A 15,071-nucleotide genomic window follows, 5' to 3' on the forward strand; every position below is an offset into this window, starting at 1 on the left:
CGAGTGGTCTCCCCTGCTCCTAATTTCTTATGTTCCGGAGCTTTGTTACAGAAGGACTCTGTGGCCAGTGCGTTTTGATTTTATCAGCATTTCCCTCAGTTCCGAGGAAAGATCGATGTTTGTAACATTACTTACACTGCCGCCAACGGTCTCTGATTAAACTCTCCAAGGAGGTTACTTACGTCACCGGTCCACCTTACGTCACTGGTCCACCTTACGTCACGGGCCCACCTTCCCGCGGTTCCACGAAGACCGGAAGCCGACGAGACCTTCCCCCAACATACAGAGGCATTATAACGCCCCTCCGCCAACGGCTTCGGCCATTCTCCGGGGTACTGGCCCGTTCCAGGTCCTCTGTCACCGACAATGGCTTCATAAAATAACGGGCGAGAGCAGGAAATCTCTCTTAGCCGTGATAGGACCCAAACTCAGACATCCAGAATGAGAAACAAAATACCCAACAAGTCAGTCAGCGTCTTTGGAGAGAGAAACAGAGCTAATGATTCGGATTTGGGATTTTCTGCACCTTATCCTTGAATTCCAACGTCGACATTTTTTTTACACGATCGACATTTGAATCGTTTAATTCGAATGTCGATACAGACGTGTTGTAAAACGGAGTTAAAGCTTTCGAAACAACTCGTCCCGCAATCCACCAGGTCACGATCGCTAGAAACGGACCACTGGGTCGATGGCGTTGACACCTCAAGGCGGGGCTCAGAACAGCAGAAAATGGGCAAAAAAAAACCCCGTTCCCCGAGCGAGTCCAGATCAAGCTCTCGGCCCCTAAAAGTCGACTGTTTATTTCCCTCCTGAGTTTCTTCAGCATTTTTGTGTGTGTTTTGTGAAAGGAACTGACGATGTTGGACACAAAACGGTAGAAATCTCTCTCTTCACTTGTTCTTACTACAAGCCGGGACTCACAACACGAGAAGATCTGCAGGTCTGGAAATTCAAAGCAACGTACTGTACAGAAAATACTGGAGGAACTCAGCAGGCCAGGCAGCATCTATGAAAAAGAGTGACCTGCCCGAGACCCTTCATCAGGATTGGGATCTCTGCCCGCGCTGGAATCTCGAAAAGCCAGGAGAGTTTGTGAGCAATTTTACTCTGAGGGATCCGGGAGTTGTCTTCACTTCCCCGACTTCAACAAGATCTTCCCATAAAAATAAATTCCTCGCGAAGGAAGGAAACCTGTTTTCTTTTATAGCGAACAGCGCACCGTGTTACACAGAATTATTATAGACCAATCGCCACAAAGTAAAGCTTTAGAAATATGACCAACAATCCTTTCCCTAAAAGATCCTCTCTGTTGAATAAGATCACACCAAAACTAAATGAGATTTTAGCCATGAGGTAGAGTTGGAATTGACTCATTGTGGGAATACCTTTCCTCGATTCGCTTGTCTAACTTCGAGAAGTAAATAATTGTCCTAATATTGAGAATAAGCTTGATTTAATAATTTTGTTAAAGCGCCTTGCGACTGGATCTACATATGAATGATCGGATTAATTAGGTGCACCAACCCCAGTGTGCATTGTAGGGCCGGGGCGCCCGCCAACTGGGAATCTCAAAATTCACCGGATGTTTAATATTCCAGACGTTTATGCAATTTCTATCGCGTTTATGAATTCCATGGTCATTGGTGGAAATGTAAAACGGTTCTAACTAAGCATTTCCTAACGGTGATATTTAAATTAATACAGTAATATTGTAGGATCTTGTTGCCCGAGTTCTTATTTCATCTCCTGCGTCCCTTAAAGATTTAAATTATTAACAATAAAACAGGGAAATGAGTACTTCAGGCCTGGAAAATAAATGAAACTATTAGCTGTGTTATAAAATAACCAGCGTCAGATCATCTACAAAACGCAACTCCTTTCTTTCCCAATTTAAACATTTTTTCTCAATTTTGTTATGATTGTTCCTCTCTACTGATGTTCTCCGGCTGCGAAGTTCACCCATTCACATCCCGATATTATCAACCAATTCTTATTTATCGCGTTAATAAACACGGAGGATGTAGAAGACCCTCGGTAAGTCAGCCGGCATTGAGAGAAACTGGATGTCAACGCAAAGGCCTTCCTCGGACACACCCGTTTCCATTTCAGATTTCCACCATCTTCTTACATTCTTGGTTGCGAAATGGCCGAGAATGAGCCCTCCGAAGAGTGTTAGCCGCTCAGTAGCCAAGGAACATTCGGGGTGGTGTTGAGGACCGCGGGGCCGTGCAGACTAAGCAGCGGAGGGCGTGAGGACACGCACAACCCCTGAGTGCTAACCTCATTAGCCACCTCGGGAACCACGTGGAACGGAGGCCAGTAACCCTCAATCCGGAGGAAACGGCCTCAGAACGCTCCCGCCGTCTTAATGCGTCGACGGCGCGGTATATGCTGGTGTGCGGGGTGCACCGTCAAACGAAGCCAAGGTAGGTCTGGCGGAGGTAAATACAGAGTGAGGAACCCCTATCCTGCCCACTCCTCACTTCCCACATCACCTTCCCCAGACATGCTAGGGTTATTCTGAGATAGGAGAGGGGCTTTGGGCCCGTATTCACCAACTACCCCATCTTCTCAGACAGCAGAGACAGGATCCATTCATGAACTCCGCGTCCCGGAAACAAGAATTGCTTCAAGTACTCAGCACGTCAAACAGCATCTGTGAAGATATCAACGGGTGTTAATATTTCTGGTCATTGAGCGTTCAAACACTGACACATTTTTAACTCCGTCGCTGTCCCCACCGATGCTGATCGGCTGGCTGGGGGTACTCCTGATATTTATTTCAGATTTCCGGTGTCTGCAATATTTTGGTCGAGTTTTTGTCTGCAGTGCGGAGTCGTGGAGAAGCAACCAGGAAGGCCCGGGCACGCAGGGGCCAGGGGTGAAGAGTGGGATAAACACAAAAGAATCTAGTCGACCTACATAGAGGGGCAGCCCTTCTCCCTCCCGTGGCGGAGTCAGCAGTTAATACCATTGCCGAAGGACCACTTGAGAAACAGACCCACACTGAGAGACACGTAGAGGAAAATACAAATATAAGAATTAGGCTATTCTGTCTGCCTAGTCTGTCATTCCATCGTGGCTGATTTATTATCCCTCTCAATTCTACCCTCCTGCCTTTTTCCTGTAACCTGTAACGCCCTGACTAATCAAGAACCTATCGACCTCTGCTTTAAGTATAACTCAATGAGGCCCTCGCAGCTGTCTGTGGAAACGAATTTCACAGATTCACCACCCTCTGGCTAAAGAAATTCCTCCTCAACTGTGTTCTATGTGGATGATCTTCTATGCTGACTCTCTGGTCCAAGAATTCCCCTCCCCACACACACACACGCCACTCACTATAGGGAATATCCTCTCCACCTCCACCCTATCCAGGCCTTTCAATATTTGTTAGGTGAGTTCCCCACATTCTCTACTACACCAGCGAGTGCAGCCCAGAGCCATCAAACGCTCCTTATACGTTAACCCTTTCATTCCCGGGATCGTTCTCGTGAGCCTCCTCTATGTGTGTATGAGGAACATACTTTGTATGTAGAAACACGGACACGGTCAGGGAGCCATAAACACAACATCTCCCCAGCCGAGACTGCTGTAGCCAATGTACTTAAATCTCCCGAGCTGTGACGGTCAGTTTTAACTCAACGATATATAACATCCCTCTTTAATTTTCCCTTTTCGCCCTTACATCAATGCCTGGCCATCGGGTGCCGTTGCGCGTTACTTTACCACAGCAGCGAAGGAATTTTCTCAAAGCGATACAAGCCAATATGACCGGAATGTCCTTGCAATTATGAAGTGCGTACACATGGAAAAATAAAATCCGCTGCCCGGCGAGTGTAGCCACCCTAAACCGCGAGAGATTGCATTTAACTCGGCGCAAACTCATTGTTTTCCTGGGTTTCGGTTACACAGACCGAGCCGCCTCCATATCGCACAGGTGAGCCGGTGTCACACCTGGCGGGGGCACAGAAACTGGCTCGGGGCGTCATTTGGAGGCTGCCGCTGCAGCATGTAGTTCAATCCGGCAATGTAAAATATTCAGCAGCCCCAGTCTTCGGCCTCCTCCTCTTCAGAGGCCGGCAATAGTTAAGGTTTCAGTCTTGGCTCCGGTTCAGACGAGTCGATTTTCTTGAATTTCTGGGATCGGGTTTAACACGTGTGGGAGGGAGACAAAAGGTTCTGGTTGGTTTCATTTTCAATGCGCTTGTTGAAGCTGGGGTGGGGGGGGGGGTAGAGAGAGAGAGAGAGAAAGGGGGAGGGGCGGGTTGAGGGAGATTGAGGATATTGAAAGAGGATCAGGTTTAGATAGTTTATAAAATATGGAAGAAGCCGCGTCTAATAGTATCCTTCTAATTGTGAACAGCAGGTAAATGAGAGGACGGAAAACTAGCCGAATGACCCCAGGGTAATTCGGGTCGTCAAATGGTATAAAGGCAGTGAGAAAGACTGCGGCTCCTGGATCTGAGCTCCACACTCGCCGGCCTCCCGTCTTTCATCAGCCTCCGCTCGCTGTTATTTATTTTGCCGCCCAGCTCTGAAAGAGCGAACGCGGTGGCTGGAGTCGTTTGTCGTTCGATTCGGTTTGTGGGGCGCAGGAGCTGAGAAACCCGCCGCACGCCGTCGCTGACTTTCAGAGGAGGGAAGCGCCCGCCACCTGGACGGGACAGGTACCACCACGTCTAAGGGGTTTGAGCATCCGGAGGCTAGGAGGAGATTGTGGGGGTGGGAGGGGAGAGAGAGTACTTCAAACCAACGAGTCTTTTGTGAGTTGCGTTTACACATCCTGTGTTGAAAGGAGTAGCGAGAGTCTCAATGGAAGCTTTTTAATTTCTACCTACCCCGGTATACGGCAGCCAAGTAAACCCGAAGCAATCGGAATTGATGTATATATGTGCAAAATTAAGCCGGATTAACTTTCTGCGTCAATTTAATCAAATCCAATATTCTGACCGGATATGATTGAAGTTGTCCAGAGTTTGTCTATTCCAAAGGAACAGGTTTCTCCTGCCTACAAGGAGTGGGGAACTAGATCCAATATGGTTAATGGACAGGCAGTGGGGAACAGGATCCAATATGGTTTATGCACAGGGAGTAGGGAACAGGATCCAATCTGGTTTATGGACAGGGAGTAGGGAACAGGATCCAATCTGGTTTATGGACAGGGAGTAGGGAACTGGATCCAATCTGGTTAATGGACAGGGAGTAGGGAACTGGATCCAATCTGGTTAATGGACAGGGAGTGGGGAACTGGATCCAATCTGGTTTATGGACAGTGAGTGGGGAACTGGATCCAATCTGGTTTATGCACAGGGAGTGGAGAACAGGATCCAATCTGGTTTATGGACAGGGAGTGGGGAACTGGATCCAATCTGGTTTATGGACAGGGAGTAGGGAACTGGATCCAATCTGGTTAATGGACAGGGAGTAGGGAATTGGATCCAATCTGGTTAATGGACAGGGAGTGTGGAACTGGATCCAATCTGGTTTATGGACAGGGAGTGGGGAACAGGATCCAATCTGGTTTATGGACAAGGAGTGGGGAACAGGATCCAATCTGGTTAATGGACAGGGAGTAGGGAACTGGATCCAATCTGGTTAATGGACAGGGAGTGGGGAACAGGATCCAATCTGGTTTATGGACAAGGAGTGGGGAACAGGATCCAATCTGGTTTATGCACAGGGAGTGGGGAACTGGATCAAATCTGGTTTATGGACAAGGAGTGGGGAACTGGATCCAATCTGGTTTATGGACAGTGAGTGGGGAATTAAATATCAGACAATATTTATAAATCTGTTCATGGCCAAAATGTAGAGTTGTGTGAATAGAGATGTAACCTGATACAACCTGGACAGGGAGCAGAGGAAGTTGCTTCAGACTGGTTTATTAAAGGGACAATATTCATAAGCAGGCTGCTGATTTGTATTGAATATAAACAGACTCTAACCCTTTCCTTTTGTTCAACAATTGGAGATTAGTCTTTAATTTTTCTAAATATTTGCAGGAGAAATGTCAGTTGCTCTTCTCTCCTGTGTCAGTGAAACGTCCTTCACATCCCCACTGGCACTGATTTTAAAAGGAGTTGTCTTGGCTTTAATGCCCAATATGTGCTGTTTGAAATTGAGCTGGTCACAAATAGACGTGTGCAGAGTTTACCCTGTGACAGCCTGCATGAATTGGGACAGAAAATCAAATACAAATCATAACACCCGTACAATGAATTTGCTTAACACAATCTGCACAAAATATATTAGACAATCGAAATGACATATTTAAATTCTTCTTAAACCCTTGCAAGGAGAAACACTGGCACACCAGGGAGTGTTGTGGACTTGCCTTTGATTGTGTTCCTTTTGCACTCATGTTTGTAATAGCTTTGCTTAATTTTCCGGTATAATTTATGTTCTGTGTGTGGCCTGAACCTATGTGTCTGTAATGAATTGTAAGCAAGATTTTCATTGTATCTGTACCTCACCATACTTGTGCAGATGACAATAAACTTAACTTGACATGAAGTGACCATGAAGAATTCAACTGATGCACTGATGTTCTATAAGGAACTAAACGCTACTCTTCCACATAACAACAGGTTCATAGTGATTCTCCTAAGACTGGAATCATTCTCTTATCCATCAGTAAGAAGCCTGTAGTACTCTTTGCACTGTGCTTGTAATACTCCTATACATTTTGTTTATAACTTCCCTTCATTATATTTGTAGCAGTCCATATACCATGTTAACCACAGACAAAATGCTGGAAGAACTCAGCAGGTCAGGTAGCATCTGTGAAAATGAATAAACAATTTTGCGTTTTGGGCTGAGACCCTTCCTCAGGAAGGGAAAGAAGGGGGAAGATGCCAAAATAAAAAGGCGGAGGGAGGGGAAGGAGGACAAGCTGGAAGGTGAGGGGTAGCAAAGGTAAGGGGCTGGAGAGGAAGGAATCTGATAGGAGAGGAAAGTGGGCCATGTGAGAAAGGGAAGAAAGAGGGGCAAACCAGGGGAGATGATACACAGGTGAGGAGAAGAGGTGAGACCATTTGTAATGCTCCTAGAGAGTCTTATAGAACACTTTGCACAGAGCACGTGACACTTTTACATTGTGAATACATTCCATACATGATGCTTTACAGTTTCATACATTGTGTGTAATACACTTTCACATTCCTACACCATTCACACTCACACCATGCTTTCACCCACTTCCACTCTATTTGGAATGGTCTTTGAACTGTAATTCCCTTGTACAGTCTTGTACCAATCTTTCACTTTGCTTGTAAAATGCTTACATTGTGCTTAAACATCCTGTGCTTGCAACACCATTATACTGTCATCGTAACACTCCTACATTGATCACATTGTACCTGTGTCTGGTGCAGAAAACATTCTTGCATTGTGCTTTGATTTCTTATATTGTGCTTGTAATAATTTATCTGATACATTAACACTCATAAACTTTGCCTCGCTTGCTTAGAATGTGCTTGTAACATTCTTGTGCTATATTTTGTAACACCTACACTATTCTATTCAAGTCAAGTTCAAGTTTATTAAACCATTTCCATGCTTACCACCTAAATGAAACAATGTTCCTCTGGACCAAAGTGCATAACACAGTACATATAACTCACACACACCACATAAGGTGATTACATAATGCTTTAATATGCCTTACACTGAGCTTGTAGGACTTTAGATTGTGCTTACATCCCTTTATGTTCTTTACAGTGTGCTGGTGAAATTCTTATGTTACATGGCACTTGTAGGACGTGCCTGAAACACTCCTTTTGCTGGCTGGCCCTTCTATTCTACTTTTGTAATCCTTTACATTGGGCTTATATTTCTTACTTTTTCTGTCTTCCACTGTACTTGTAACACTCTTACATGTGATTTACTTCCCCTATACTGTGCATGTTACACGATACACCATTACAAATTACATTGCATTTATAACAGCTTACAATGCACGTAATAGTCATGAATTGATATTTAACTATTTGCACTGCATATATAACAATTTACCATGTGTTGGTAGCACTCTAATATCTGATTGTATCAGGAAAGGAATTATCCTGCAGCAGATCTTTTGATTTTTGGACCGTGAACATGCTTTTGTAAATATATAAATACACTCACTGCCACTTCATTAGGCACACTGGGCACACCTGCACATTAATGCAAATATCTAATCAGCCAATCATGTGGTGTCAATTCAATGCAGAAAAGCTTGCAGACATGGTCAAGAGGTTCAGCTGTTGTTCAGACTAAACATCAGAATGGGGAAGGAATGTGACCTCAGTAATTTTGACTCTGGAATGAGTGTTGGTGCCAGAAAGGGTGGTTTGAGGATCTCAGATTCTGCTGATCTCCTGGGATTTTCATGCACAACACTATTTAGAATTTACAGAGAATGGTGCGAAAAAAAACCCCCAAAATGTCCAGTGAGTGGCAGTTCTGTGGGTAAAAACACCTTGTAAATGAGGGAGGTCAGAGGAGAATGGCCAGACTAGTTCAAACTGACAAGAAGGTGAATAATCACATGTTACAACAGTGGTGCACAGAAGAACTTCTCTGAATGCACAACGTGTTGAATCTTGGAGTGGATGGGCTACAGCAGCAGAGGTTACCTAATAAGGAAGCCTCTGAACATCTATATCAAGAATACAGGATAGACGCTGTTACATACAAAACTGGAAGCAGGACAAGTTTATGGTTCTAGGATCTAGTCTGTAGTGGAATATTGGCCTGGGAAAGACTGTGGAGAATTGTAACAAATAAAATTTGCAAGCTGAATGAATTTATAGGCAAGAGGAAAGACACAAGAACAGAGAGAGTCTTGAGGTTAGAATGAACGGGCGGCACAGCATCACAAACAGAGTATGCACTATGGCTTTCTTGCAGGTCACTTGTGTTTCATCATGTGGGGACGTACAGTACTTCCATACATGCTCACTGGTATATGGATGATTGCCGCACAAATTGGAAGAGATACGTTCACAGATATTCATAACTACTCGTGCAGCTGTTCAAAGATACACGTAGATATGTTCAGTCACAGAGACCCACAAGTATATAGAGATATATACAAATACAGAAAGACACATGGACATGCACTCATTTACAGAGATATTAACTGCAGAGACTCACAAAAAAACTCATATGCACGTTTATATGGAGATGCAATCCCTTATGAAGGTACAAGCCCACATATTGTACTTTATTGTGCAACACTCTTATGCTGTGCTTACATTCCTTACAAAATAGGTCTTGGGGGGGGGGGTACTAAACCAATTGAGCACAAACTTGGCCTCCTTACTTAAAAAAAAGAGATATCCTTGCTATAGATAGAATTATGTAAAGCTTCACCAGCCAGGTTCTTAGGACAACAGGTCCAGCATATTTGGAGAGATGGAATCAACTGGGCCTCTATTCCCTGGAGGAAAGAGGAATAAAATGAGACCTAATTCAAACAGATGAAATTTTTAGAGGAAATACAGAGGTCTAAACCCCTAGAGGGCTTGTCAGGATGGATGCAGGAAGAATGTCCTGATGAAGGATCTTGGCCTGAGCCACTGACTCTGTTTCTCTCCACAGATGCTGCCGAGCTTTTACTGAGTTCCTCCAGCAGTTTGTGTCTGTTACTTAGGAAGAATGTTTCCCCTGGCTGAGCAGTTTAGAACTAGGGCTCATTGTTTCAAAACAGGGGACAGGTGAGGTCAAATATCTTCACCCAAAGGGGGGTAAATCTTTGTAATTCTTTACTCCAGAGGGTTGTGGCAACCCAGTCATTGATAGTGTTCAATAATTTTCTGCTTCCTCAGGGGATAGGGAAGGTCAATGCTTTTGAGGTAGAAAATCATCCATGATCTGGTACAATGGTGGCACCTGCTTGATGGGCTGAATGTCCTTTTCCTGAACCAAGTTCTTGTGTCCTTCTGTTGACATCTCGGCCCAACATGTCGACTGTTCATTCCTTCCCAAAGGGGCTGCTGGAGTTCCTCCAGTAGTGTGTGTGTTACTCTGGATTTGCTGAATAATGATATATGTACGTATAAGCACAAGAGTATACATACACAAGGGGCAGCACAGTAACACACCCGGTGGAGAGACTGTGTTGTTGTTCTGCGCTCCTGCAGGATTCTCCAGTTCCTTCCCACATCCCAAAATTATCCGGCTTGATAGATAACGGACTACGGCAAATTGCTTCCAGTGTGTAATCAGTTATAAATATAAGGGTGTTATTGCAGAGAATAAAACGGGTTGGGGAAGTTTAGTGCAGACTTAACAGACCATTGTTATCTTTTTGTGACTTTGTGACAAGAAAGACCATATTTGCAGATATATTCATTGAGACTACACATGGTGAGGCAAACATACAGATACGTGCTTTAATACATAGAAATCTATATTTGTGTGTGTGTGTGTGTGTGTGTGTGTATAACCCAATCTGACACCAACAATGATTCCATGGTTAAAGTCACCAGTCACATTTCATCCCCATTCTGAGGTTTGGCCTGAACAACAACGGAACCTCTTGACCAAGTCTGTGTACTTTTATGTATTGAGTTGCAGCCTCATGATTGGCTAATTAGATATTTGCATTAGAAAAGCAGGTGCACTGTTGTACCTGATAAATTGGCGACTCTGTGTGTGTGTGTGTGTGTGTGAATAAATTATATATATATATATATATATACATACACACACAAATATTCATAAAGGGGATATTAAAACAAAGTTTTAATATTCACAAAGGGGCAGCTTGTGAATATTAAAATTGAGCAGAAAACTGATAAAATAAAAGTTAGAGATGCAATTTAGAAAGGAACAGAAGGAGTGGGAGCAGTAGTTGGCCTTTTGCCCTCTGAGCCCGCTCCACCTTTCATTTACATGCCAGCTGATCCAGCGCCATTTTTCTGCACTGTTCCAACAGCCCTCGGTTGCCCCAATATCCCGAAATCAACTGACCTCTGTTTCTTATGAATTTGTTGAAAGAGCCTGTCACCCCACCGGGCTGGAGACAAGTTCACCAGCCTCCGAATGAAGAGATGAGGTGTCACCCCAGTCCAAAACGAAATTCGCCACCGTTCCAAGAAAATCATCTCTTATTCTTCTGAAGTATTGAGAACACAAAATCTGTTCTGCTCAGTGTCTCATCATATGACAAATCCCGGAACCAGTTTAGAGAAACGTCGACTGTTTCCATAGATGTTGCCTGGTCTGCTGAGCTCCCCCAGTATTTTGTGTGTGTTGCTCTGGATTTTCAGCATCTGTAGAACCTCGTGTGTTTTTATCTTTTTGGGATGAACGGAGAGGTTGCAGTAATCTTTGGGAAATACCCTGAATTAGTGGCAAATGGCCAGTAGATTGAAGTAGACTGGTAACTTAATAGTGTCTACAAAATGTTTCTTTTCCATCCAGGAGGTAATGAACCTAACAGGTGAAGTGTGTGTGTGTGTGTGTGTTGAGGAGGGGTGCAGCTATATTACAATAAACAGTTCTTGGTAGCAATGAATTAAAGCGAGAGGACCGATACGCAGATTAATTGTGGACGAGGAACAGCAGTGATATTGTGATATAACAGCGAGAACGAAACTAAAGTGTTGGGTGAGAAGCAGTTGAGTTAAAGGAGAGTGGAAGAAACTGAAACCCTTGTAAAACAGAACAGTAAAGACTAAACTGGTGAGCAGATTGAGAAAAGAAACATCTGTGTGAGAGAGGATCAGGTTTGAATGAAGCGCCCGCGGCGAAAATGCAGTGGGATCGGAGGCCGTGTGCGGCGCTGCTAAGTGTCCAACGGGGTGGGTGGGGGGGGGGGGGGGGGGGGAAGGAGGTTAAACGGCGCATCCGCACTGCAGAAATGTAACTTTCTGCAGTTCGGGATGTGAACCCAGGTATTCCCTCCCTCCACCCGTCAGAGCCGTGCGGGGTGTGTCTTTTCTCCGCCAGTGAGAGAAAGGGAGACTCGGGGTGCAGGGGAGTTGAGCAGCCAGGTACGGCGACACGAGGGAGGCGAGGTGTAGGACCGTAGGCTCGAAGGGTTTCAGCCGTAGATATTGGTCCGAAGGCCCTGCGGCATGAGGCAGGAAGGTGTGTCCGGGGGGAATTGATCCCTCGGCGCGCCTCTGACAGCACAACTTCCCCAACCAGTTAGAATGCAGCAATCCGTTCAAACCGAAGGATCTCCTCGAACAGACAGCGCTCTCATTAACATATGGTCTCTGTCTTCCCTCCTCCTGTCCTCTCAAACTCACAGCAGCCACAGGCCTCGAAACACTCTCTGCTTTCCCAGACTCAGCCCCCACCCCCAGCATAACTCCTCCCTTTGCCGTGCAGATCGGATGGTAGATCCGGGCTAATTGATGCGAATAGTATGCGCTTGTGGTTCTTAAGGTGAGTTTGAATCACTTGTAAACCACCTGGGCGGAATGCGCACTCGCCCAGTGACTTTGGCGAAGGGCTGGGATAAGATTACCAGCAGGGGTAAGATGCTTACAGTTTTAGCACAGGAAATCTACCTCGGGCACCGTCTGGCTCTGTCTTTAGAGGAAGACAGGGACCGAGAGAAAGAAAAGGGAGATGGAAAATGGCGAGAGAGAGGAGAGGGAGAATGAGATAATGAAGGATGGGGTGGAGGAGCGAGCGAAACGGTGTTCGAAAAACTGAGACAGAAATGGTTAACAAAAAACAGGGGCACAAGAAAGCGGACTGTAAGAGACAGTAGGTAAGACAGACAGTTGTGCTAAGTTGTGATCTAATATCACGGAAGTCAGGTAGCATAAGAGCCTCCCCGTTCTTTGTGTATTGTTGAGGATGAAATAGCTCCCGGGCTTGGCGGAGATTCGGGACGCAGTCACGTTACAGGCTGTCCAGAGGGGAGGGTTTTAGGGGTTTTGAGCCGCAGTGGAAGTTCAAACGAATGTGCACCCTGTTTGGACACATCCTCCCAGATTTTATTTCTCTTTGAGCGGCATCCGGGAACAGTAGCAACTGAAGATGGGTCTCATTTAGTCCCTCAGCCACTCCGTACCCGCAGGGTAGCACAGACCCAGCGCATTGCTGCAGTTTTAAAAAAAAACCCTCCCATTGAGGCAGGAGCGACTGCAGGTCTAGAATAAGAGTGGCTGTAAAATGGCGAAGCTCCTGCGGCGAATTTCAGGTAAGTGCACCGATAGTGAACCTTTCATTTTTCCTTCCACTGTCTCTTTTAGGGAAAAGATCGTGGAAATTTATTTTAACCATTTCCAGCGGACATGTCTTATGTTGAGGATTTTCGAAAGGTTTTGAAGGGCTGCACAAAATTATCTGAACCAGTTCGCCCGATACCTCAGTCTCCATTGTCCCAACGAGCGTACGGCAGAATTGTTTTGTTTTGCAGCGGAATGTTCCCTGTCTCGGTTTCTAAATTTATGGACGCCTTATTAGCGTCTTTTTAAAGCTAAATTGCGTAATCTTCGTTAGGATTTAGCACTATGAGTCGTTCTCACGTTTGCTACCAAGCCGTTTGCAACTAATTTTAGGCGCCAAAATTTGAAGTTAGGAAATTAGTTGAAGAAAGTTCCTTCCACATATTTTCGTTAAATTTCGCCTTTTTTAGGGAAATGATAAATGCACAAGCTTCAAATTTCTGGTCTCCTCAACGACCGCCACCCCATGCTTGCCCTGGGGTTTCTACTCACCTTGAGAAAGAAACAAAATCGGATAATCTGCATAAAATTGTGAAGTCGCAGTGTAAAGTGTAAAACAAGCGGGGGGGGGGGGCGGCAAGAGAACTTAGCAATGCCATCTAATGCATTCTCACAAGGCAGTGCCGTCCCCGCTTTCTCTTGGGGAGGGGGAGATTTTAAAATAACATCAAAAGCAGCGGGTTCTGCCATTTAGCAAGCATTGTAATTGAACTATCAACAAAGCCTCGCTAATTCGGAATCGTTTTGCTACCAGGTGAAATGTGTCCATTTGAAATGTACAAATCAGATAAAAATTAGAACATTAGTAAGAAGGAATCGAGCGAGCAGATTATCTTGAATTAAACGAGGGCGATTTGGATCTTGATAATAGAAGTATTCATTTTAAATTTGAATTAGTGCTTTGAAACAATACGCTACTTGTACGTTTGCATTTTGTAACGGTTTAAAGTACTAATTGGTGCATAACTGAAGGAATTGTTTCCTAAAAGTTCTTCATTTGAATGTCTACCGAGATGGCCTTCGGGGTATCTATACCTGTATTTCTGTTACGGTGTTTTATTTAAACAATGCAGCACTACTTGTTATTTTAAACTCCAGAGACAATGACACACTTTGTGCGATAGGCTGAGGCAGCAAAAACGTTTCTTCGTCGCTTTTTTAAAAAGGACTAAGTTCTCTTTTGGTTGGACAATAGTTCAACCATCTTAAAGGCCACATCTTCAGTTAAATTGATAGGGTGTTGGGTCGTGAGGATGCTGCACCATCTTCGTTCTTTGTTGGATAAAGTGTAGTCCAGCTCCATTAATAGCCCTCCACCCACGCCCCAAGATGCTGCGGTTCATCGGGCAGTGCATTTCGTCATAAGGAAAATAACGCATAATACCTGCCCCAGGCCATAAAAGTCCATAAACCAAGTCTTTATTTACATCCAGATTCTGATTTACTCGCGAAGTTACATGATACAAGAAGCAATAAAATTATAATTTAAATGATAGAAAGCTGTGAAAATTGATAAAAATTAATTAGTTTTGGAAATCTAATCTAGATATTGAAGAGACGTTTTTTAACAATATCTCCGGAATGTGGAGGATGTTGGAATTTAATTTTCCTCTCTGGCCAGCTGCAGGCTCGCTAAAGAGGTGACCATCATCTTGGCACATTTTGAAATATCTACGTTAACAGTAATAACTTCGAACAAATCATGTACACAGTCAGTTCCAACGGCTCCGAAATATTTTATCTTCCTGAATCCTCTGTCTTATGTCAAGTTGTAAATGAAAACAGTGTTTTCCAGCAAGAGGGAAATGCTTTCAGATCGTTTTAATGCAATTCTCAATGTTTCTTATCCAAATATATCTTTTTACTCCATCATTTGTTGCAATGAAA

Source organism: Hypanus sabinus, chromosome 13, assembly GCF_030144855.1.
Source record: "Hypanus sabinus isolate sHypSab1 chromosome 13, sHypSab1.hap1, whole genome shotgun sequence".
NCBI classification, from domain to species: domain Eukaryota; kingdom Metazoa; phylum Chordata; class Chondrichthyes; order Myliobatiformes; family Dasyatidae; genus Hypanus; species Hypanus sabinus.